We start from the raw sequence: 25735 nt of genomic DNA, 5'->3' as shown, positions 1-25735 counted from the left end.
CACCATGTTTGGAAAAGATATTTGCAGCAAAACTGAGTCAAAATTATTTATTGAAAGGAAAATCACACTTGGCAATTTGCCAGACCTCTTTGCGAACATGACCAGCAGAGGTAATCAAGGGAGCTATTGATCTGAGTATTCTTGGACATGAAACAAACAAAGGTTAGTGACATATTCATTTCTTTTTTTAGCGAACGAAATGGTCTTTCCTGATGGTTACAATGAAAGAGATGGTTCCCAATAAAAGACAGAGATTAAGTCGCTTGTAGGTATACTTCAATGTGATACGATTCACTTTCAGCCCCTAATTACCCCAGAGATGGAGGGGGTGAGTTACTTTTCTTCACTCTTCTACTCGACAGCATGGAGGTACAGACATGAAACGGCTAGAGATGGAGTTCTTGAATTGGGAACCAGCAGCACTGAAGGAACTCGGCAAAAGTGAGGACTGCAGATGCTGGAAATCTGATTTTATATCAGGAAACGCTGGAAAAGCACAGCAGCATTCGAGGAGCAGGAAAGTCGATGTTTCTGTTGCCAGTCTTTCTGCGTTCAGCAAACATTTTTCGTTTTTGGCTCAGATTTCCAGCAATTGCAGCTATTTGTATTATGTTAACATTCATAATGTTTTGGACAAAACCAATGACCTGCTAGCATCGGAAAATCGGCAGAAGTACTGGTACACCGACATGTTAGCTGAACAATACCAGTATTCCATGAGCGGGAATACGATCCGGGCCACGAGGCTGTGAGTATCGAATCCTCACAAGTAAATAGCAAGACAAGGCGATAGATACTATCGTATTTGGTGTAAATAAAACACCCTTTATGAACATTTTCCTTGCAGATTATTTTCAACTTGTCTTCGTAGATTTTAAAAGTGGGAAAAGCCCATTCCACCTGTGTGCATCGCGGCTAATCAGAGGGCCAATCATTCCAGTCGCAGTTTCCAACTTTGGCGCAAAGTCTCGTGTGTTCTAATGTTCCCATTGCAAATGTCAATGACTTTATCCTGTGTTCTTAAATGGCACAATAATGGGGCAGATGTGTGACCAGTGCACAGCGACTTGTAACTCTTTTGAGGAACTTATGCTCATTTTCACCCACAAAGGGAGACACACAGAAAGATACCCCCAAAGCGACAGAGGTCTCCGTCGTGGTGAGCTGGAATTTGAAATGGATCATTGTACAAATGCGGAAGCACAGAATCGACGTCCCGGCAGGACTTCACAGGGGAGCGTCAACGTGGGGCACGGTTAAAGTCAGACATTCCCCTCGACAGGTACATACTTATCCAGGACACACAGGAGCTTTTCCTTGAATAAGCTCCACATTTTTCATGTGCTCACCCCCTACAGTTTCCTACCCCTCTCTACGATTCCTAAATCTTACCTCATTGCATCGTGATTTCCCTTCCACCAGCTGAAACTCTTGCTCCGTGGAGTACACCTATCCCTTTCCATCACGAAAGTAAACCTGAGAGAATTGTGATCGCTGTCTCCACAGTGCTCACCTACTTCCAAATCTAAAACCTGGCCAGGCTCGTTACCCAGTACTAAATCGAAAGTGGCTTCTTCCCTTGAAGGCATGTCTACATACTGTGTCAGGAAGCCCTCCCGCACACAGTGGACAAAAACTGACCCATCTAAAGTACTCGTACTGTAGTGATCTCAGTCAATATTTGGATATTGTCTTGAGTGTTCCAGAGTTTTTCATTATCCCACAGTCCAGATGAAGTTTGTATTCCTCGCGTACGGGAGCGAGAATTCTTTCAATGTCTCAGATCAGTTCCTGTGCCGAGAAGATCAGAGTCAATGTCCCTTCCTCTACTCGGACTGACAATTTACACTTCTTCAATCTCCTATGATTCCATTTCCCAAGTGTTTCTCAAGATTTCCGAAGCTGGAGCCTAAATTATATGGTTTGCTTCATACACATTTTTCCAACTGACAACTGACAATATTTTCACAGTAACTCTTCACAATCCTCTGGCTTGCACCATGTCCAGGGATGAGAAGTCCCGTTTGGTGGAGAGAGTTCCGAGGCTGGTGAGTTTCACTTTGGAACAAAGATGGTTAAGTCGCAATTTCCTGCGGTCATTTGTAAATGATGGGAGAGGGAGCGGTGGGGAAGGAGCACTCTGACGAGCAGGAGGAAGTGTTGCCAATGTCCAGAGTCAGAGAACAGAGGACAAGGGATGAAAGGAATCTAATGAAAAGCAGCACTTCTGCTCAGGGCGTTCAATAACAACTGCAGAAACCCGATGTGTCGAGCAGTGTATCTGGAAAGAGAAACAGAGATCATGTTTTAAATGTGGAGCATTTCTGATGAAGAACTCGAGTTTCTCAAGTCTAATCAAATTACAGGCCTTGTTTGCAAAACAGGCTTTCTTAACTTTGAATAGTTCCAGCAGGAAAGCGTTCATAACGTAGTCAGCAGGATTCGAACCTACGTGGGGAAACCCCAATGGATTTCTAATCCATCGCCTTAACCACTCCGCCATGACTACAAACAGCACCGCCCCCTGAGCATTGACCAAATCAGCCGTGATCTCATTGAAAGCTGCCGCTGACTTGAGTTGCATGTTTCCATCTCCATTCATACCTTTGCTGTCATTTGTAAGGTGCGAGACACCAATGTAAAAGAAGAAAAGCACAAAGTTAGGACAAGATATTTGCAGCAAAATTGATTCAACATTATTTATTGAAAGGAAAATCACACTTGGCAAATTGCTAGACCTCTTTGCGAACATGACCAGCAGAGGTAATCAAGGGAGCTATTGATCTGAGTATTCTTGGCCATGAAACAAACAAAGGTTAGTGACATATTCATTTCTCTTTTTAGCGAACGAAATGGTCTTTCCTGATGGTTACAATGAAAGAGATGGTTCCCAATAAAAGACAGAGATTAAGTCGCTTGTAGATACACTTCAATGTGATACGATTCACTTTCAGCCCCTAATTACCCCAGAGATGGAGGGGGTGAGTTACTTTTCTTCACTCTTCAACTCGACAGCATGGAGGTACAGACATGAAACCGCTAGAGATGGAGTTCTTGAATTGGGAACCAGCGACACTGAAGGAACTCGGCAAAAGTGAGGACTGCAGATGCTGGAAACCTGATTTTAGATCAGAAAATTTTGGAAAAGCACAGCAGCATCCGAGGAGCAGGAAAGTCGATGTTTCTGTTGCCAGTCTTTCTGCGTTCCGCAAACAATTTTCGTTTTTGGCTCAGATTTCCAGCAACTGCAGCTATTCGTATTATGTTAACATTCATAATGTTTTGGACAAAACCAATGACCTGCTAGCATCGGAAAATCGGCAGAAGTACTGGTACACCGACATGTTAGCTGAACAATACCAGCATTCCATGAGCCGGAATACGATCCGGGCCGCGGTTCTGAGAGTATGGAATCCTCACAAGTAAATAACAAGACAAGGCGATAGATACTGTCGTATTTGGTGTAAATAAAACACCCTTTATGAACATTTTCAACTTGTCTTCGTAGATTTACAAAGTGGGAAAAGGCCATTCCACCTGTGTGCATCGCGGCTAATCAGAGAGCCAATCATTCCAGTCGCAGTTTCCAACTTTGGCCCAAAGTCTCGTGTGTTCTAATGTTCCCAGTGCAAATGTCAATTACTTTATCCTGTGTTCTTAAATGGCACAATAATGGGGCAGATGTGTGACCTTTGCACAGCGACTTGTAACTCTTTTGAGGAACTTATGCTCATTTTCACCCACAAAGGGAGACACACAGAAAGACAACCCAAAAGCGACAGAGGTCTCCGTTGTGGTGAGCTGGAATTTGAAATGGATAATAGGACAAATGTAAGTTTCAAATGTGGAAGCACAGAAGCGAAGTCCTGGCAGGACATCACAGTGGAGCGTCAACGTGGGGCACGGTTAAAGTCAGACATTCCCCTCGAGCCAGGTAGGACTCGAACCTACAAACTTCTGATCCGAAGTCAGACGCGTTATCCATTACGCCACTGGCCCAACAGACGCGCTCACCGCTGGCAGAATGTCGATATGTAATGCCATGGACTTTCACGGAATCAGAATTAAAAAGGTGAACAAGCAGCGAAGAAAATCACCAACACTGCTTCACTTCGAAGTTTCCAATTTGTGAAGCAGTGACTTTCACTGGCAAAGGAGAAACATTTGTCCTCAGTTGCCTGCTTCGGGGTCGCCTCCTTCTCTGCTGGAAGTTTCCATCGTTTTATTCGCAGTCCCGACGCGATTTCATGATCCACTCCAGTGAAAACGTGTCATGGTGTCGTCGAAGCAAGACCCTGCCGAAACTCTGCGAGAGACATCTGGTCATTTCGAGCTCAGGATGTGGAATTAGACGAGCTGCGTGACACCTTTTATTGGCGCCGCCACTTCACTGCAAATTAGCGGCTCAAAACGAGCCGTTGTTAGCATCAGCTTGATTTGTACCTTCCTGTCGTGCATTTGCTGAACAACATCAGATAGATCCCGTCCGGCCCAGCTGACTTATCTATTTTCACACTCTGCAGTATTTCTAATATCTCTTCTATGTGAACCTCAATCTCTTCTAGTCTAGACGCAAGTATCTCTCTATCTTCCTCGCCAACATTTTCATTATCTATAGCGAACTCTGTCGAAAAATATTTATTTCGTGCTTCCTCTATCTCCACTGACTCCACATACGACTTCCCACTCTTATCCTTGATTGTCCCAAATTTAATTCTCGTCATTCTTTTAGTGCTCACATACCTATGGAAAGCCTTAGGGTTAACCCTGATCCTATCTGCCAACAACTTCTCATGTCTCCTCCTGGTTCTTCTCAGCTCTCTTTTTAGGTCTTTCCTGATATCGTTGGAAACCTCGAGCGCTCGAACTGAGTTTTCACGTTTTCTCCTAACATAAGACTTCTTGTTCTTCTTGACCAGGGTTTCCACTTCCTTAGTAAAGTACGGCTCACGCGTTCTATATCTTACTCCCTCCCTGACAGGTACATACTTATCTAGGACACACAGGAGCTTTTCCTTGAATAACCTTCACATTTTTAATGTGCTCACCCCCTACAGTTTCCTACCCCACTCTACGATTCCTAAATCTTACCTCATTGCATCGTGATTTCCCTTCCACCCGCTGAAACTCTTGCTCCGTGGAGTACACCTATCCCTTTCCATCACGAAAGTAAACCTGAGAGAATTGTGATCGCTGTCTCCCCAGTGCTCACCTACTTCCAAATCTAAAACCTGGCCAGGCTCGTTACCCAGTACTAAATCGAAAGTGACTTCTTCCCTTGAAGGCATGTCTACATACTGTGTCAGGAAGCCCTCCCGCACACAGTGGACAAAAACTGACCCATCTATAGTACTCGTACTGTAGTGATCTCAGTCAATATTTGGATACTGTCTTGAATGTTCCAGAGTTTTTCATTATCGCACAGTCCAGATGAAGTTTGTATTCCTCGCGTACGGGAGCGAGAATTCTTTCAATGTCTCAGATCAGTTCCTGTGCCGAGAAGATCAGAGTCAATGTCCCTTCCTCTACTCGGACTGACAATTTGCACTTCTTCAATCTCCTATGATTCCATTTCCCAAAGGGTTTCTCAAGATTTCCAAAGCTGGAGCCTAAATTATATGGTTTGCTTCCTCATCATTTTTCCAACTGCCAACTGACAATATTTTCACAGTAACTCTTCACAATCCTCTGGCTTGCACCATGTCCAGGGATGAGAAGTCCCGTTTGGTGGAGAGAGTTCCTAGGCTGGTGAGTTTCACTTTGGAACAAAGATGCTTAAGTGGCAATTTCCTGCGGTCGTTTGTAATGATGGGAGAGGGAGCGGTGGGGAATGAGCACTCTGACGAGCAGGAGGAAGTGTTGCCAATGACCAGAGTCAGAGAACAGAGGACAAGGGATGAAAGGAATCTAATGAAAAGCAGCACTTCTGCTCAGGGCGTTCAATAACAACTGCAGAAACCCGATGTGTCGAGCAGTGTATCTGGAAAGAGAAACAGAGATCATGTTTTAAATGTGGAGCATTTCTGATGAAGAACTCGAGTTTATCAAGTCTAATCAAGTTACAGGCCTGGTTTGCAAAACAGGCTTTCTGAACTTTGAATAGTTCCAGCAGGAAAGCGTTCATAACGTAGTCAGCAGGATTCGAACCTACGTGGGGAAACCCCAATGGATTTCTAATCCATCGCCTTAACCACTCGGCCATGACTACAGACAGCACCGCCCCCTGAGCATTGACCCAATCAGCCGTGATCTCATTGAAAGCTGCCGCTGACTTGAGTTACATGTTTCCATCTCCATTCATACTTTTGCTGTCATTTGTAAGGTGCGAGACACCAATGTAAAAGAAGAAAAGCACAAAGTTAGGACAAGATATTTGCAGCAAAATTGATTCAACATTATTTATTGAAAGGAAAATCACACTTGGCAATTTGCTAGACCTCTTTGCGAACATGACCAGCAGAGGTAATCAAGGGAGCTATTGATCTGAGTATTCTTGGCCATGAAACAAACAAAGGTTAGTGACATATTCATTTCTCTTTTTAGCGAACGAAATGGTCTTTCCTGATGGTTACAATGAAAGAGATGGTTCCCAATAAAAGACAGAGATTAAGTCGCTTGTAGATACACTTCAATGTGATACGATTCACTTTCAGCCCCTAATTACCCCAGAGATGGAGGGGGTGAGTTACTTTTCTTCACTCTTCAACTCGACAGCATGGAGGTACAGACATGAAACCGCTAGAGATGGAGTTCTTGAATTGGGAACCAGCGACACTGAAGGAACTCGGCAAAAGTGAGGACTGCAGATGCTGGAAACCTGATTTTAGATCAGAAAATTTTGGAAAAGCACAGCAGCATCCGAGGAGCAGGAAAGTCGATGTTTCTGTTGCCAGTCTTTCTGCGTTCCGCAAACAATTTTCGTTTTTGGCTCAGATTTCCAGCAACTGCAGCTATTCGTATTATGTTAACATTCATAATGTTTTGGACAAAACCAATGACCTGCTAGCATCGGAAAATCGGCAGAAGTACTGGTACACCGACATGTTAGCTGAACAATACCAGCATTCCATGAGCCGGAATACGATCCGGGCCGCGGTTCTGAGAGTATGGAATCCTCACAAGTAAATAACAAGACAAGGCGATAGATACTGTCGTATTTGGTGTAAATAAAACACCCTTTATGAACATTTTCAACTTGTCTTCGTAGATTTACAAAGTGGGAAAAGGCCATTCCACCTGTGTGCATCGCGGCTAATCAGAGAGCCAATCATTCCAGTCGCAGTTTCCAACTTTGGCCCAAAGTCTCGTGTGTTCTAATGTTCCCAGTGCAAATGTCAATTACTTTATCCTGTGTTCTTAAATGGCACAATAATGGGGCAGATGTGTGACCTTTGCACAGCGACTTGTAACTCTTTTGAGGAACTTATGCTCATTTTCACCCACAAAGGGAGACACACAGAAAGATACCCCCAAAGCGACAGAGGTCTCCGTTGTGGTGAGCTGGAATTTGAAATGGATAATAGGACAAATGTAAGTTTCAAATGTGGAAGCACAGAAGCGAAGTCCCGGCAGGACATCACAGTGGAGCGTCAACGTGGGGCACGGTTAAAGTCAGACATTCCCCTCGAGCCAGGTAGGACTCGAACCTACAGTCTTCTGATCCGAAGTCAGACGCGTTATCCATTACGCCACTGGCCCAACAGACGCGCTCACCGCTGGCAGAATGTCGATATGTAATGCCATGGACTTTCACGGAATCAGAATTAAAAAGGTGAACAAGCAGCGAAGAAAATCACCAACACTGCTTCACTTCGAAGTTTCCAATTTGTGAAGCAGTGACTTTCACTGGCAAAGGAGAAACATTTGTCCTCAGTTGCCTGCTTCGGGGTCGCCTCCTTCTCTGCTGGAAGTTTCCATCGTTTTATTCGCAGTCCCGACGCGATTTCATGATCCACTCCAGTGAAAACGTGTCATGGTGTCGTCTAAGCAAGACCCTGCCGAAACTCTGCGAGAGACATCTGGTCATTTCGAGCTCAGGATGTGGAATTAGACGAGCTGCGTGACACCTTTTATTGGCGCCGCCACTTCACTGCAAATTAGCGGCTCAAAACGAGCCGTTGTTAGCATCAGCTTGATTTGTACCTTCCTGTCGTGCATTTGCTGAACAACATCAGATAGATCCCGTCCGGCCCAGCTGACTTATCTATTTTCACACTCTGCAGTATTTCTAATATCTCTTCTATGTGAACCTCAATCTCTTCTAGTCTAGACGCAAGTATCTCTCTATCTTCCTCGCCAACATTTTCATTATCTATAGCGAACTCTGTCGAAAAATATTTATTTCGTGCTTCCTCTATCTCCACTGACTCCACATACGACTTCCCACTCTTATCCTTGATTGTCCCAAATTTAACTCTCGTCATTCTTTTAGTGCTCACATACCTATGGAAAGCCTTAGGGTTAACCCTGATCCTATCTGCCAACAACTTCTCATGTCTCCTCCTGGTTCTTCTCAGCTCTCTTTTTAGGTCTTTCCTGATATCGTTGGAACCCTCGAGCGCTCGAACTGAGTTTTCACGTTTTCTCCTAACATAAGACTTCTTGTTCTTCTTGACCAGGGTTTCCACTTCCTTAGTAAAGTACGGCTCACGCGTTCTATATCTTACTCCCTCCCTGACAGGTACATACTTATCTAGGACACACAGGAGCTTTTCCTTGAATAACCTTCACATTTTTAATGTGCTCACCCCCTACAGTTTCCTACCCCACTCTACGATTCCTAAATCTTACCTCATTGCATCGTGATTTCCCTTCCACCCGCTGAAACTCTTGCTCCGTGGAGTACACCTATCCCTTTCCATCACGAAAGTAAACCTGAGAGAATTGTGATCGCTGTCTCCACAGTGCTCACCTACTTCCAAATCTAAAACCTGGCCAGGCTCGTTACCCAGTACTAAATCGAAAGTGACTTCTTCCCTTGAAGGCATGTCTACATACTGTGTCAGGAAGCCCTCCCGCACACAGTGGACAAAAACTGACCCATCTATAGTACTCGTACTGTAGTGATCTCAGTCAATATTTGGATACTGTCTTGAATGTTCCAGAGTTTTTCATTATCGCACAGTCCAGATGAAGTTTGTATTCCTCGCGTACGGGAGCGAGAATTCTTTCAATGTCTCAGATCAGTTCCTGTGCCGAGAAGATCAGAGTCAATGTCCCTTCCTCTACTCGGACTGACAATTTGCACTTCTTCAATCTCCTATGATTCCATTTCCCAAAGGGTTTCTCAAGATTTCCAAAGCTGGAGCCTAAATTATATGGTTTGCTTCCTCATCATTTTTCCAACTGCCAACTGACAATATTTTCACAGTAACTCTTCACAATCCTCTGGCTTGCACCATGTCCAGGGATGAGAAGTCCCGTTTGGTGGAGAGAGTTCCTAGGCTGGTGAGTTTCACTTTGGAACAAAGATGCTTAAGTGGCAATTTCCTGCGGTCGTTTGTAATGATGGGAGAGGGAGCGGTGGGGAATGAGCACTCTGACGAGCAGGAGGAAGTGTTGCCAATGACCAGAGTCAGAGAACAGAGGACAAGGGATGAAAGGAATCTAATGAAAAGCAGCACTTCTGCTCAGGGCGTTCAATAACAACTGCAGAAACCCGATGTGTCGAGCAGTGTATCTGGAAAGAGAAACAGAGATCATGTTTTAAATGTGGAGCATTTCTGATGAAGAACTCGAGTTTATCAAGTCTAATCAAGTTACAGGCCTGGTTTGCAAAACAGGCTTTCTGAACTTTGAATAGTTCCAGCAGGAAAGCGTTCATAACGTAGTCAGCAGGATTCGAACCTACGTGGGGAAACCCCAATGGATTTCTAATCCATCGCCTTAACCACTCCGCCATGACTACAGACAGCACCGCGCCCTGAGCATTGACCCAATCAGCCGTGATCTCATTGAAAGCTGCCGCTGACTTGAGTTACATGTTTCCATCTCCATTCATACCTTTGCTGTCATTTGTAAGGTGCGAGACACCAATGTAAAAGAAGAAAAGCACAAAGTTAGGACAAGATATTTGCAGCAAAATTGATTCAACATTATTTATTGAAAGGAAAATCACACTTGGCAATTTGCTAGACCTCTTTGCGAACATGACCAGCAGAGGTAATCAAGGGAGCTATTGATCTGAGTATTCTTGGCCATGAAACAAACAAAGGTTAGTGACATATTCATTTCTCTTTTTAGCGAACGAAATGGTCTTTCCTGATGGTTACAATGAAAGAGATGGTTCCCAATAAAAGACAGAGATTAAGTCGCTTGTAGATACACTTCAATGTGATACGATTCACTTTCAGCCCCTAATTACCCCAGAGATGGAGGGGGTGAGTTACTTTTCTTCACTCTTCAACTCGACAGCATGGAGGTACAGACATGAAACCGCTAGAGATGGAGTTCTTGAATTGGGAACCAGCGACACTGAAGGAACTCGGCAAAAGTGAGGACTGCAGATGCTGGAAACCTGATTTTAGATCAGAAAATTTTGGAAAAGCACAGCAGCATCCGAGGAGCAGGAAAGTCGATGTTTCTGTTGCCAGTCTTTCTGCGTTCCGCAAACAATTTTCGTTTTTGGCTCAGATTTCCAGCAACTGCAGCTATTCGTATTATGTTAACATTCATAATGTTTTGGACAAAACCAATGACCTGCTAGCATCGGAAAATCGGCAGAAGTACTGGTACACCGACATGTTAGCTGAACAATACCAGCATTCCATGAGCCGGAATACGATCCGGGCCGCGGTTCTGAGAGTATGGAATCCTCACAAGTAAATAACAAGACAAGGCGATAGATACTGTCGTATTTGGTGTAAATAAAACACCCTTTATGAACATTTTCAACTTGTCTTCGTAGATTTACAAAGTGGGAAAAGGCCATTCCACCTGTGTGCATCGCGGCTAATCAGAGAGCCAATCATTCCAGTCGCAGTTTCCAACTTTGGCCCAAAGTCTCGTGTGTTCTAATGTTCCCAGTGCAAATGTCAATTACTTTATCCTGTGTTCTTAAATGGCACAATAATGGGGCAGATGTGTGACCTTTGCACAGCGACTTGTAACTCTTTTGAGGAACTTATGCTCATTTTCACCCACAAAGGGAGACACACAGAAAGACACCCCCAAAGCGACAGAGGTCTCCGTTGTGGTGAGCTGGAATTTGAAATGGATAATAGGACAAATGCAAGTTTCAAATGTGGAAGCACAGAAGCGAAGTCCCGGCAGGACATCACAGTGGAGCGTCAACGCGGGGCACGGTTAAAGTCAGACATTCCCCTCGAGCCAGGTAGGACTCGAACCTACAATCTTCTGATCCGAAGTCAGACGCGTTATCCATTACGCCACTGGCCCAACAGACGCGCTCACCGCTGGCAGAATGTCGATATGTAATGCCATGGACTTTCACGGAATCAGAATTAAAAAGGTGAACAAGCAGCGAAGAAAATCACCAACACTGCTTCACTTCGAAGTTTCCAATTTGTGAAGCAGTGACTTTCACTGGCAAAGGAGAAACATTTGTCCTCAGCTGCCTGCTTCGGTGTCGCCTCCTTCTCTGCTGGAAGTTTCCATCGTTTTATTCGCAGTCCCGACGCGATTTCATGATCCACTCCAGTGAAAACGTGTCATGGTGTCGTCGAAGCAAGACCCTGCCGAAACTCTGCGAGAGACATCTGGTCATTTCGAGCTCAGGATGTGGAATTAGACGAGCTGCGTGACACCTTTTATTGGCGCCGCCACTTCACTGCAAATTAGCGGCTCAAAACGAGCCGTTGTTAGCATCAGCTTGATTTGTACCTTCCTGTCGTGCATTTGCTGAACAACATCAGATAGATCCCGTCCGGCCCAGCTGACTTATCTATTTTCACACTCTGCAGTATTTCTAATATCTCTTCCATGTGAACCTCAATCTCTTCTAGTCTAGACGCAAGTATCTCTCTATCTTCCTCGCCAACATTTTCATTATCTATAGCGAACTCTGTCGAAAAATATTTATTTAGTGCTTCCTCTATCTCCACTGACTCCACATACGACTTCCCACTATTATCCTTGATTGTCCCAAATTTAACTCTCGTCATTCTTTTAGTGCTCACATACCTATGGAAAGCCTTAGGGTTAACCCTGATCCTATCTGCCAACAACTTCTCATATCTCCTCCTGGTTCTTCTCAGCTCTCTTTTTAGGTCTTTCCTGATATCGTTGGAACCCTCGAGCGCTCGAACTGAGTTTTCACGTTTTCTCCGAACATAAGACTTCTTGTTCTTCTTGACCAGGGTTTCCACTAGCTTAGTAAAGCAAGGCTCACGCGTTCTATATCTTACTCCCTCCCTGACAGGTACATACTTATCTAGGACACACAGGAGCTTTTCCTTGAATAACCTCCACATTTTTAATGTGCTCACCCCCTACAGTTTCCTACCCCACTCTACGATTCCTAAATCTTACCTCATTGCATCGTGATTTCCCTTCCACCAGCTAAAACTCTTGCTCCGTGGAGTACACCTATCCCTTTCCATCACGAAAGTAAACCTGAGAGAATTGTGATCGCTGTCTCCACAGTGCTCACCTACTTCCAAATCTAAAACCTGGCCAGGCTCATTACCCAGTACTAAATCGAAAGTGGCTTCTTCCCTTGAAGGCATGTCTACATACTGTGTCAGGAAGCCCTCCCGCACACAGTGGACAAAAACTGACCCATCTATAGTACTCGTACTGTAGTGATCTCATTAAATATTTGGATACTCTCTTGAGTGTTCCAGAGTTTTTCATTATCCCACAGTCCAGATGAAGTTTGTATTCATCGCGTACGGGAGCGAGAATTCTTTCAATGTCTCAGATCAGTTCCTGTGCCGAGAAGATCAGAGTCAATGTCCCTTCCTCTTCTCGGACTGACAATTTACACTTCTTGTATCTCCTATGATTCATTTTCCCAAAGGGTTTCTCAAGATTTCCAAAGCTGGAGCCTAAATTATATGGTTTGCTTCCTCATCATTTTTCCAACTGCCAACTGACAATATTTTCACAGTAACTCTTCACAATCCTCTGGCTTGCACCATGTCCAGGGATGAGAAGTCCCGTTTGGTGGAGAGAGTTCCTCGGCTGGTGAGTTTCACTTTGGAACAAAGATGGTTAAGTCGCAATTTCCTGCGGTCATTTGTAAATGATGGGAGAGGGAGCGGTGGGGAAGGAGCACTCTGACGAGCAGGAGGAAGTGTTGCCAATGACCAGAGTCAGAGAACAGAGGACAAGGGATGAAAGGAATCTAATGAAAAGCAGCACTTCTGCTCAGGGCGTTCAATAACAACTGCAGGAACCCGATGTGTCGAGAAGTGTATCTGGAAAGAGAAACAGAGATCATGTTTTAAATGTGGAGCATTTCTGATGAAGAACTCGAGGTTCTCAAGTCTAATCAAATTACAGGCCTGGTTTGCAAAACAGGCTTTCTGAACTTTGAATAGTTCCAGCAGGAAAGCGTTCATAACGTAGTCAGCAGGATTCGAACCTACGTGGGGAAACCCCAATGGATTTCTAATCCATCGCCTTAACCACTCGGCCATGACTACAGACAGCACCGCTCCCTGAGCATTGACCAAATCAGCCGTGATCTCATTGAAAGCTGCCGCTGACTTGAGTTACATGTTTCCATCTCCATTCATACCTTTGCTGTCATTTGTAAGGTGCGAGACACCAATGTAAAAGAAGAAAAGCACAAAGTTAGGACAAGATATTTGCAGCAAAATTGGTTCAACATTATTTATTGAAAGGAAAATCACACTTGGCAATTTGCTAGACCTCTTTGCGAACATGACCAGCAGAGGTAATCAAGGGAGCTATTGATCTGAGTATTCTTGGCCATGAAACAAACAAAGGTTAGTGACATATTCATTTCTCTTTTTAGCGAACGAAATGGTCTTTCCTGATGGTTACAATGAAAGAGATGGTTCCCAATAAAAGACAGAGATTAAGTCGCTTGTAGATACACTTCAATGTGATACGATTCACTTTCAGCCCCTAATTAACCCAGAGATGGAGGGTGTGAGTTACTTTTCTTCACTCTTCAACTCGACAGCATGGAGGTACAGACATGAAACCGCTAGAGATGGAGTTCTTGAATTGGGAACCAGCGGCACTGAAGGAACTAGGCAAAAGTGAGGACTGCAGATGCTGGAAACCTGATTTTAGATCAGAAAATTTTGGAAAAGCACAGCAGCATCCGAGGAGCAGGAAAGTCGATGTTTCTGTTGCCAGTCTTTCTGCGTTCCGCAAACAATTTTCGTTTTTGGCTCAGATTTCCAGCAACTGCAGCTATTCGTATTATGTTAACATTCATAATGTTTTGGACAAAACCAATGACCTGCTAGCATCGGAAAATCGGCAGAAGTACTGGTACACCGACATGTTAGCTGAACAATACCAGCATTCCATGAGCCGGAATACGATCCGGGCCACGGTTCTGAGAGTATGGAATCCTCACAAGTAAATAACAAGACAAGGCGACAGATACTGTCGTATTTGGTGTAAATAAAACACCCTTTATGAACATTTTCCTTGCAGATTATTTTCAACTTGTCTTCGTAGATTTAGAAAGTGGGAAAAGGCCATTCCACCTGTGTGCATCGCGGCTAATCAGAGAGCCAATCATTCCAGTCGCAGTTTCCAACTTTGGCCCAAAGTCTCGTGTGTTCTAATGTTCCCAGTGCAAATGTCAATGACTTTATCCTGTGTTCTTAAATGGCACAATAATGGGGCAGATGTGTGACCTTTGCACAGCGACTTGTAACTCTTTTGAGGAACTTATGCTCATTTTCACCAACAAAGGGAGACACACAGAAAGATACCCCCAAAGCAACAGAGGTCTCCGTTGTGGTGAGCTGGAATTTGAAATGGATAATAGCACAAATGCAAGTTTCAAATGTGGAAGCACGGAAGCGACAGGACATCACAGGGGAGCGTCAACGTGGGGCACGGTTAAAGTCAGACATTCCCCTCGAGCCAGGTAGGACTCGAACCTACAATCTTCTGATCCGAAATCAGACGCGTTATCCATTACGCCACTGGCGCAAGAGACACGCTCACATGAAACAAACAAAGTTTAATTACATATTCATTTCTTTTTCTGGCGAAGGAACCGATCTTTCCAGATGCTCACAATGACAGAGATTTTTCCCAATTAAAGAGGAAAATAAGTCCCATCTCACGCTGATACCATCGTAAGCGCTGCTGTTTCACAATGCTACAGAGTCAGGGTCAATTCCCGCCTCGAGGAACTTAATGTGTGGAGTTTGCACGTTGTCCCCGTGGCTGCGTACGCTTGCTCTGGTTTTGTCCCACGGTCCAAAAATGTACCGGTTAGTTGAAATCGCCGTGCTAAATTGACGGGGTTAAAGGAGAGGAATGCATTTGGTCTCGGGCGGGTCGGTGTGGAGTTGCTGGGCCGAAGGGCCTGTTTGCACATTGTAAGTATTCTAATCTACAGTAATCAATGACCAAGGTACAGCGCACGTTGTTCGATGGGCAAATATGACTTTTTGATTGTTTTTCTTCAAAGTTTCTTCCAATTCAAACAGGAGAGGAAGAAGGGAAATGAATGTCTCCCATAATTCTTGCCTTCTTTTATCATTCACAGGCGGTTTTTTTTCCTCTACTTTTTTTTAAACACTGTGTTTACTGTTAGTGTTCTTGTCAGCCACACCGGCTGGTTTCCTCTTTCCTCAATGTTCCTCATCTCTACCCAAACACACTTTCCATCCTTATCTCCTGAATCAAAGTAATCTCTAACCATTGCATAATTGCCACGGAAACTGGGCTTTTCACACGCCTGTGTATGTCATTTTCCAATATTAATTGATCGTTTACTGTATTGCAATTGCGCACGAGAAGAGGAAAACAAAATAGAGGCCGGTGATCCTGGGTTTCAAACACACGTAATTGCAGCTAAAACGAAGGTTACTGCACACAATGCGATCACGGAAGCATGCACCAAACCGTCAGGAAGCACACAATAAGTGCAATGCTGGATGTCATTTCCGGAACAGGACGAGAAACACAACAGAAATACGTCTCTTGGGTACTATTTTGGATGTATTTCTCAATAAACTATCGTGTGTTACATATGTTCCATCGGGAGGTACCTCACACAAGGAAGTAACCAGTGCTGCAGACGGTCATATAATCCGAGATCCAAGTCCTGGAGTCAGAGACACTCAGATCCCTGTGTGTCCCTGCAAGGAACAGCTGTGCATGGGGTTTACAGGGTAACTGAACTGCATGAATGCGGCTCGATAGTCGTCTGTCTGCTTCTCCTCTATAGTTTTCTGTGCAGTCCCTGCGTGCAATCTTGTCAACTACGTTTGTCCGGCACAAGATGGGCATTGGTCACTTGTCTCTGAGAGAGGCTGTTGGTTTATGTGTTGTCATAATTCCGAGTGTAAGGAGGAATCTGGCTGTCAGTTCCTAGAAACTTACTTTAATAAATGGAAGCGTGCGTTTTAACTTGCCGTGTGGCATATACTCATTGCAAAGTTTGTGCACTGCGAATCACGTTGTGGGACTATCCAATTTTGGCAAAGAATTTGTGTGGCATTCACGAGTTTCCACGACCAGCTATCCCTAGTAGCAATACGGACAAATGGCAAGAACTACAAATTCGATTAGAGCAGCACAAGGTTAATCTGACAGGGCAAACAGAAGGCAGCCAGAAGATTTCTGGGTGTAGGGCAATCACCCAAGGTACCTTTTCATATGAAAGTCTGTGCATCAGTAGAATCTGGGACCAAAGTAGTCTATGTTGGTTATTCATATTCCAGAAAACTTGCGTTGTTCCCTGTTTACTCTGAAAGTGAATAGACATAGTTATTTCACCGTTATTTCGAAAGAAGATCCTGCATTGAATCTGTTCGCCGTTTTTTGATGTTGTGGCGAAAAGGTGGGCAATCGCGATGTGAAACGTTGCTATGCTTTCATTTCCTTCATTACTGTCCAGGTGAGGGAGAAAGGTGATTGGCTCTCTGGATCAGATGGGGGCACCGGTGCATTAATGGCCGAATTTAATCACGGATATACTTGGAAATGTTCACTTTTAATGGTTCGTTGTTGTGTTTTGTTTTATGATACTTGAGCACTTTCTGGGACTTGGCAACACACTAAATCTCCAGTAGGTTTGGAATTGCCTCGCTGTTATTTGTGCGAGCAGTTCATGTCAGAGACGACTCACAGTGCCTCACAGACAGCACTTCAGCTTCGGTGTGTCTGATCATGGTACTGCCTTTTCAGTTTTGATTCTGTTCCCCGATAAGAGCTGTCAGTTTTTGGATTCGCTGGAGAGCAAAGTGGGTAATGCGATATGTGAGGTATTTTTCTTCAGCCAAAATCTTTGATGGTGAACTTGGGAAAGTGTCAAGAAGAATGGTCATTGGCAGGAAATATCCGGAAAACCATCATCTCTGGATCGGTTAGGCTCATCCACCCTCCAAACAAAATAGCCAAGCTCGCTGACTGAGTAACAAACATCATGCGGTTTTTTGCAAATGGTGTATTCAAACCGGTGCCGGTGGCTGGAGCATCTCAGACTTGTCGAGCATGGAAACAAATCCCGCAATCCAACTTGCCCTTGCTGAATAGATAACCGAAATTAATCCATACATTTCTGCCAATATTTGTGCCTTTTCTCTCCGAGGTCTTCCTGTCTATTCAGATGCCTTTGAAATGTTGTGAGTGCACCAGACTCTGCCACTAAATGTGGCGATTCATTCCACACACACAAAGGTTCTGTGTGAAAAACATGTGACCCTCACATCCCTTTTAAATCTTTCCTCTCTCACATTTAACATTTACTATGTAGATTTGAACTCGCGTGTCTTGTGAAGACGTGCTCCCTGACTATTTACTCTGTCTGTCTTCCTCATGATTTTATAAGCTTCTGTGAGGTCATATCTAAGCCCTGAAGCTCCTGGGAATCTGACGAAGCCTATTCAGTTTCGTTCTCATGTCCAAGCATGGCAAACCTTGCAAATCCTTGTAAAGGTTTTCTAAACTTACACTTGCAAGAAGTGTGTCCAGCTGCAGCACTTGTTTGACCGCGTGGCCACTCTGGAGCTGTGGTTGGACTCACTGTGGAGTGTCAGCAATTCTGGAGATTTATGTTGCCTCCCAGGTGCTCAGGCCAGGGATGTCGCCCATCGGCTGAAGAGCATTCGAAAAGGGGATTGTGAACAGCCAGTTGTCTTGGTGCATACAGGAACTGACGAAAACAAAAACGAGATGAGGACCTGCAGGGAGAATTCAGGGAGCTCGGATAGAAATTAAAGAGGAGGACCACAAAGCTAGTAATCTCAGGATTACTGCCGGTGCTGTGTGACTGCCAGCGTAGAAATGAATTTTTAAAAATGGCACGATGAACACGTGAGTTGAGGAATGGTGCTGCAGGGCGGGTTTCAGATTTGTTGGATTTTGTGACCAATTCTGGGGAATGTGGGACTATAAGAAAATTGACGATCTACATCTGAACCATACGGGATCGTATGTCCTTTCGGTAGTTTTTGCTACTGCTGTTGGGGAGGTTTTATACTAATGTGGCAGGGGGCTGGGAAGCACAAGATTAAACAGGTCGGTAGGTGAGGTGGAAACTGGAAACGCCAAGAATCAGGAAGCCAGCATTAATAATGGGAAGAGTAGGCAGAGAGCAGATGAATGCAAAAGAACTGGTGGCCTGAAATGCATCTACTTTAATGCGTCGAGTATAGACAGATGAACTTAGGGTTTAGATTGGTGCCTGGGAATATGACGTTATTGCGATCACAGAGATTTAGTTGACGGAAGGGCATGGTTGGCAACCAAATGTTCTAGGATATAGACGCTTCAGACGGGACAGGGAGGGAAGTAAAAGGGGAATGAGTTGCATTGCTGGTCAGGGATGATATCATGGCTGTGCGAAAGGAGGACACCATGTAGGGCTTTTGTCGTGAGATGGAGCAGTGAAATAAGAAGGGTGAGGTTAGATTTTTGGGGCTGTATTACAGTGAGCGTGAGGTGTAAGAAAGAGTAGTTAAACAGATCATGGAAAGACGTAGAGGCAATAATTTAGTGTTGATTGGAGATTTGCGTTTTCCCAACATTGACCGTGATACTCTTAGCTTCAGAGGTCTGGATGGGATGCCATTTGTAAGAAGCCTCCAGGTGAATTTTCTGGAGCGGTATATCAATAGTCAGACGAGGGAATAGGCCATATTGGAACTGATGTTGGGGAATAAGCCGGGGCTGGTGATAGCAGTTGCCGTGGGTGATTTCTTTGGGAAGTGTCCAATATTCTGTAAGTTTTAGAATACTCATTGACAAAGATGAGGGTGGTCCTAAGGAAAGAGTACGAAACTGGGCCAAAGCTAATTATATCAAAATTATGCATGAGGTCGGAAATGTGGATTGGACACAGCTATTTGTAGGAAAGTCCACAGTTCATATGTGTCAGGCTTTCAAAGCTAGGTTAAATATAGTGCAGGATAGGCATGTCCCGTTGAAGGCAAAGGATTTGAGAACTGTTGATGACAGGACAATTGTACGACTCGCCAAGAGGAAAAAGGAAGCACACATAACGCCTCGCCAGCTAACAACATAATGGTCCCTGTAGGAACATGAGAAGAGTAGGACAAGTCTTAAACGAGGAATCAAGGGTGTTAAAAGGGGTCATGAAACAACCTCACGCTAGCACAATTAAGGAGAATCCTAAAGCCTATTATTCATATATAAGAAGCAAGCAGGTAACCAGAGAAAGGATTGGTACACTAAAGGAAAATTAAGGAAGGCTGTATGTCAAATCTGAGAGAGTGGGTATGATTCTGAATGATTATTTTGCATCAGTGTTCACTGAGCAGAGGAACATGATGAATGTTGAGTCTAGAGGAAGACGTTTGATTAATCTGGATCATGTTGACATAAGTAGGGAAGCTGTATTGGGCAGGCTAGGAGTAATTAATGTGGACAAATCCCCAGGAACGGATGGGATCTATTCCTGATTCCTGAGTGATGTGAGAGAGGAAATAGCTGGGGCCCTGACAGATATCTTCGTGGCATCCTTCAGCACAGGTGAGGTTCTGGCCGACTGGGACGTTGCTCATATTGTCCCCTGTAAAAGAAGGATAATAGGGATATTCCGGATAACTACAGAACAATGGGCCGAACATCAGTGTTGGGAAAGTTGCTGGAGAAGGTACTGAGTGACAGGATCTATTCATATTTAGAAAATAATGTGCATATCAGTGAGAGGCATTGAGTTTTTCGGGGAAGTGCCTAAGTTGATAGATGAAGGAAAGGCTGTTGATGTCATATACATGCACTGCAGTAAGGAGTTACATAATGTTCCCCATGGTAACCAAATACAGAACGTAAAGTAACATGGTGTGCAGGGTGTTCTAGACAGGTGGATAAAGAATTAGTTGAGCAATAGGAGACAGAGTGGCAGTTGAATGGAGTTTCTGGAAATGGAGAAAGATGACCAGTAGTGCTCCACAGGGGTCAGTGTTGTGGTTACTGCTGTTTGTGATATACTTAAATGATCTGGAAGAGAGCACTGTTGCAATAATCAGAAAGTTTGCAGATGACACGAAGATTTCTGGACTAGCAGAAATTATAAATGACTATTAAAGAATAAAGGAGGATATAGATATACTGGAAAGTTGGGCAGAAAAGTGGCAGCTGGGGTTCAAAACAGACAAATGTGAGGTGACGCATTTCGGTCAGTCTAATTCTAGATGGGGTTATACAATGAACGGAACAGCTTTGGGGGAAAAAAACTGATGGATAGAGAGATCTGTGAGTGCAGGTCCATTATACACTGAAGTTTGATGCACAGGTGGATAGAGTGGTCAAGCAGGCATAGAATATGCTTGGCTTCATTGGATGGGGTATTGAATAAAATGGCTAACAAGTCATGTTAAAACTGAACAATACATTGGTCTGACCACACTTAGAATACTGTGTAAATTTGTGGTCGCCACATTACCAAAAGGATGTGGACGCTTTGGAGAGGGCGTGTAAAAGGTTTCAGCGGATGTTGCCTCATATGGATGGTGCAATCTGGGAAGAGAGGTTGAGTAGATTAGGTTTGTTTTCATTAGAAAAAAGGAAAGTTTGAGGGAGACCTTTTTGAGGTTTACATAATCATGAAGGGTACAGATAGGGTAGATAGAGAAAAGTTTTATTTCCCAGGTTGAAGGATTAAATACCGACAGGTCACGCTTTCAAGGTGAGACGTGATAAGTTTAAGAGGCATACACGCGGCAACGACTTGACACAGCGGCTGGTGGGTGTCTGGAACGCGTTCCCAGCAGAGACGGGAGAGGTAATCACGGTAGATATATTTAAGAGGCGTCTGGACAGATGCATGAGTAGGTGGGGAGCAGAGGGATACAGATGCTTAGGAATTCGGTGACAGGTTTAAACAGTAGATTTGGATCGGCTCAGGCTTGAATGGATGAAGGGCCTGTTCCTTGTCTGTACACTTTTTTTGTTCTTTCTTCTCAAATTACGCCAATTTCATTACAAAATTTGCGAGGTCTAAGTGTCTGAAGTGAATCCATGCTGAAACACTAGTCATAACAAATCTGAGTGCTGGCTTTTATGTGATAGCGTGGTCGAGTGGTCTAATATGCTGGATTTTAAGCTTCAGTTTCTATCGAATGGTGGCTTCAAATACCAGCATTATCAGTGAGCAACTATGTGAGAGAACTGCGCATGTGTGGATGCCTTTTAATTTGAGTGTTTGCAGCTCCTCAGTGAGCTTACCCTCTCGGTGATAAAATCAGCGACCGTATCTGAAAACAACGCAAGTTCCTGCTGTCGGACAGATCCTCACATCCCGTCGATAACTTTGCTTTTGGATATCTGCGTTGCCAGTTTCTGTATCTCAAATGGTCAGTGCATTTGGCTGAAATGTTGGTGGTTCGAGCCCACCCAGGGAATAAGCCTCAAATATTTCGGCACAAGCATTTACCCCGACAATGTATTGATATTATAACCGGGAAAACTCATCCATGATTCATCCCAAGTCCGCAGGGAGCGAGACAGTTACACGCAGCAGAATACAACATCACTTTCTCCAAGCTCCCGATGCCAACAGAAAGCGGCCACTGCAGCTTCAATCAGCGGCTTTCTGCCAAGCCATGGGAAACAACTCGTGGAAACTGCTCCCTTAGTAACAGCTCTTTCCGTGTGAAAGGAGCAAAACTTTCACTTAAAATTGGAAAGGGCTTCAGGATATTGGAATGTTGCTCCAGTTCTTCGAACGTGTTATAAATAAAACTCCTGACTAGAAAATAAGAAGTGGTAAAGGTTTTAGGTAGAAAGAACAAATAAAGTGTTCATTCAGACGACTCTGTCTCGTCAGCAGATGGGAAATGCCCCAAACTTTAAAGGGAAATGATTGGGTTTCCTTAGGTAATTGCCCGACTGATTTACTGTCTGCCAGAGAGATTGGAATTCACATCAGCGACAGAAAGGTGAGGGTAAAAATATGAAGATATTAAGGTTGAAACTTAAATCCCGGGACAAGTGGGGAATAGATTGTAATGCTCTGAAGGAATAACTGAAGTGAAAGGTGTGAATGATATTTTTGTGATTAGGAGGAATGAAATGGATTCGAACAAATTGCTGATGAATGATGCTCACAATGTCATAGCAAACTAATCCACAGCGCACGTGCTGGGTTAGCTCAGTTGGTGCAGTGTGAGATGCTTAATCTGAGGGTGGTGGGTGCAAGCCTCACAATGGGCGCTTTCACTGCTTCATACAATTCCAGCTCTTCGTTCCACGTGCAGTATTGTTGCTGCTTTCATTGACACACCTGTCCACCTGCTTTTGATCACACGTCGGTTTCTGAGTGAACACTGTTTCCATTTAACTGGTGGCGCCAGAGACAACTTTATCAATGCAGCCGAAAATAGAATGAATGATGTCCGTTTGAAAACGTGAGGTTCCAAACCAACCATGCACCACCCAAAGTGTTCAAAGGCACGGAAAGCGAATGGCCACTTGCGAGGGGTCTGACAGAGACGGATCAATGTCACATGGGTCCTGAACCAATTTTCAGTGATTCAGATTGTTCTGATAGAAACCGAAGGGTACTCTCCCTCAACGTTTTGCAATTATTCTTCTTGTGTTTAACGTAATGAACAGTATATTGTCAGGAACGAGAATGGAGGTGCGACAGGATCGTGAGGTTTCAGTGTGGGACATAGACACAGTAAGTCAAATATACCCAGAGCACTGGAGAGCTGTTTGGTCCAGGATCACTGCCATCTTCTGTTTCAGAATCAACAAATGAAATTACTGGAAAATCTCAGCAGGTCTGGTAGCATCTTGGAAATATAAATTGATTTAAGACTTCGGGACTAGTGGCACTTCTTTTCCATGTCCATCTCCACCTGCTTTTGCACACTCTTCCTTTTTATTGAATGTCTCCTGACTTCCAACTTTATATTCAGCTTCTCTTTTATTACTTCCTCTCCAACAATTTTCCCAGTCTCCAGTTTTGAATCATAACTGTTCAATCTTTCACATTGCCCAGGACTTCGAACTAACAAATAATAGTTTCTATTTCCTTAGATAGCAGATGGCCAGAGACTGGAAGGCAGCATTGTTCCGAAAACTCATCCATGATTCACCCCGAGTACATAGGGAGTAAGACGGTTACACGCATCAGAATACGACACCATGTTCTCCAATCCCCCGATGCCAACTCAAAGCGGCCACTGCAGCTTCAATCAGGGCTTCCTGCCAAACCCTGGGACACAGCTCGTGGAAACTCCTTTCTCATTAACTGCTCTTCCTGTGGGAAAGGAAGAAAACTTCCATTATAAATTGGAAACGGCTTCAGGAGATTGGAAGGTTGTTCCTGTATTTGGAACGTGTTATAAACAAAACTCCTGTCTTGAAAATAAGAAGTGGTAAACGTTTTAAAAATGAAAAACAAAGAAAATGTTGATTGTGAGGACTCTGTCTCGTCAGCAGATGGGAAATTCCCAACACTGTAAACAGAAATGATTGGGTTTCCTAAGGTAACTTTCTGACTGATTTACTGTTCGCCAGAGTGACTGGAAATCACTTCGTATGAAAATATTCGGGTTGAATCTTAAATACCAGGACAAGTGCTAAATAGATTGTAATGTTTTGAAGAAATAACAAAAGTGAAAGATGTAAATTATAATCTTTGTGATTGGGAGGAATGAGCTGGATCTTTGCAAATTGCTGTGCCATGTGAATTGTGCTCAGAATGAAATAGCAAACTAATTCGTCGTTTGCCAAGCCTGCATACCTCAGTTTGAAAAAATGTGAGGTGTTTAATCAGAGAGTCGTGCGTCCAAGCCCCATAATAGTCGTTTTCACGGTTTAATCGAGTTCCAGCTCTTCGTTCCACATGCAGAATTGCAAACCAACGCTGATGGAGCATTCCTGTTGCTTTCATTGACACATATGTCCTCCTGCTTTGATCACATGCCGGTTTCTGAGTGAAAACTCTCTGCACTTCACTGGAAGCGCCAGAGTCAACTTTATCAGTGCAGTTGAAAATACTATGAATGATATCCATTTCAAAACGTGAGATTCCACTCAATCCGTGCACTCTCCAAAGTATTCAAAGACACAGAACGCGAATGGCCATTTGTTAGTGGTCTGACAGAGACGGCTTAATGTCTCATGGGTCCTGAACAACAATTAACTGATTCAGAATGTGCTGATGGAACGGAACGGAGTTCTCCCTGAACGTTTTGCAATTGTTCTTGTGTGTGGTCCTGTAAGTTTATGTAATGAACAGTTTATTGCCAGTAACGAGGGTGGGGGTTGCGAAGGATTCTGAGGTTTCAGTGTGGGACAAACGTGATCTGATCGAACGGGTAAGTCAAATATTCCTAGAACATTGGAGAGCTGATTGGTCCAGGATCACTCCCATCTTCTGTTTCAGAATCAACAAATGAAATTGCTGGAAATTCTCAGCAGGTCCGGTCGCATCTTGAAAATGAAAACCGAATGAGATTTCGGGACTGGTGACACTTCTTTTTCCATCTCCATGTCCCTCTGCCTTTCTACAAACTTCCTTTTTATTGAACTTGCCCTGACTTCAAACTTTCTATTCAGCTTCACATTGCTTCCTCTCCAAACATTTTCCCAGTCTCTAAAATTTCCTTAGATACCATATGGCCAGAGATTGGAAGACAGAGGAGGACGGTTAGCGCTTTCAGAATATCTAGTCTGCTCCGCCATTCCATTTGGCTAATATCGTTCTTAACCCCATTCTCCAGTCCTCTCCCTGAACACTTAATCCCCAGTCTTAGGATCCAGTCTTTTTTCCAGAGTGGGTCCTAATCCGTCCCAAAACCCTCCACATGTGTTTGCAGCTGTTACACCGTGTCTACGTGTCATCAATCTCAGTTTCAGTGATTCTCGGCAAACACGAACTGTTCTGAGCAGCTCGATAGTGTCTCTTGCCCCACTGTGATCCTGCGGAGGAGCAGTAATCATCTTCATCTCCTACGGAAAGGATCGGCGCTTCAAAAAAAACCGACAGAAAGAAAGATAGGCTTGTGAGTCAAGATATGTGGAGGTAATTGCTTTCTGACCTGGTCAGTAAACCTTACTCTGTATATTCCCGCACATTCTAGCTGCTGTGGTGAAAGGGAATGCAAGTCCAATTAATTGCCGTCTACGC

The 25735-nt window shown here is 44.0% G+C and overlaps 8 non-coding genes across 8 annotated transcripts; all 8 read right to left on the bottom strand.

Annotated features, from left to right (window-relative positions):
• Positions 1-2427: 2427 nt before the first annotated feature.
• Positions 2428-2509, bottom strand: trnas-aga (transfer RNA serine (anticodon AGA)). The gene has a single exon. It is a non-coding gene; the product is annotated as a tRNA-Ser (tRNA).
• A 1417-nt stretch (positions 2510-3926) lies between these two features.
• Positions 3927-3999, bottom strand: trnar-ucg (transfer RNA arginine (anticodon UCG)). The gene has a single exon. It is a non-coding gene; the product is annotated as a tRNA-Arg (tRNA).
• A 2127-nt stretch (positions 4000-6126) lies between these two features.
• trnas-aga (transfer RNA serine (anticodon AGA)) lies at positions 6127-6208 on the bottom strand. The gene has a single exon. It is a non-coding gene; the product is annotated as a tRNA-Ser (tRNA).
• Positions 6209-7625: 1417 nt separating this feature from the next.
• On the bottom strand, positions 7626-7698 carry trnar-ucg (transfer RNA arginine (anticodon UCG)). The gene has a single exon. It is a non-coding gene; the product is annotated as a tRNA-Arg (tRNA).
• A 2127-nt stretch (positions 7699-9825) lies between these two features.
• On the bottom strand, positions 9826-9907 carry trnas-aga (transfer RNA serine (anticodon AGA)). The gene has a single exon. It is a non-coding gene; the product is annotated as a tRNA-Ser (tRNA).
• A 1417-nt stretch (positions 9908-11324) lies between these two features.
• trnar-ucg (transfer RNA arginine (anticodon UCG)) lies at positions 11325-11397 on the bottom strand. Its single transcript has one exon. It is a non-coding gene; the product is annotated as a tRNA-Arg (tRNA).
• A 2128-nt stretch (positions 11398-13525) lies between these two features.
• trnas-aga (transfer RNA serine (anticodon AGA)) lies at positions 13526-13607 on the bottom strand. Its single transcript has one exon. It is a non-coding gene; the product is annotated as a tRNA-Ser (tRNA).
• Positions 13608-15032: 1425 nt separating this feature from the next.
• On the bottom strand, positions 15033-15105 carry trnar-ucg (transfer RNA arginine (anticodon UCG)). Its single transcript has one exon. It is a non-coding gene; the product is annotated as a tRNA-Arg (tRNA).
• Positions 15106-25735: the final 10630 nt, after the last annotated feature.

The sequence above is a fragment of the Chiloscyllium punctatum genome, chromosome 29, assembly GCF_047496795.1.
Source record: "Chiloscyllium punctatum isolate Juve2018m chromosome 29, sChiPun1.3, whole genome shotgun sequence".
In the NCBI taxonomy this organism is placed as follows: Eukaryota; Metazoa; Chordata; class Chondrichthyes; order Orectolobiformes; family Hemiscylliidae; genus Chiloscyllium; species Chiloscyllium punctatum.
The sequence above is the reverse complement of the archived record's forward strand: the minus strand, read 5'-3'. Positions and strand labels throughout refer to the sequence as shown.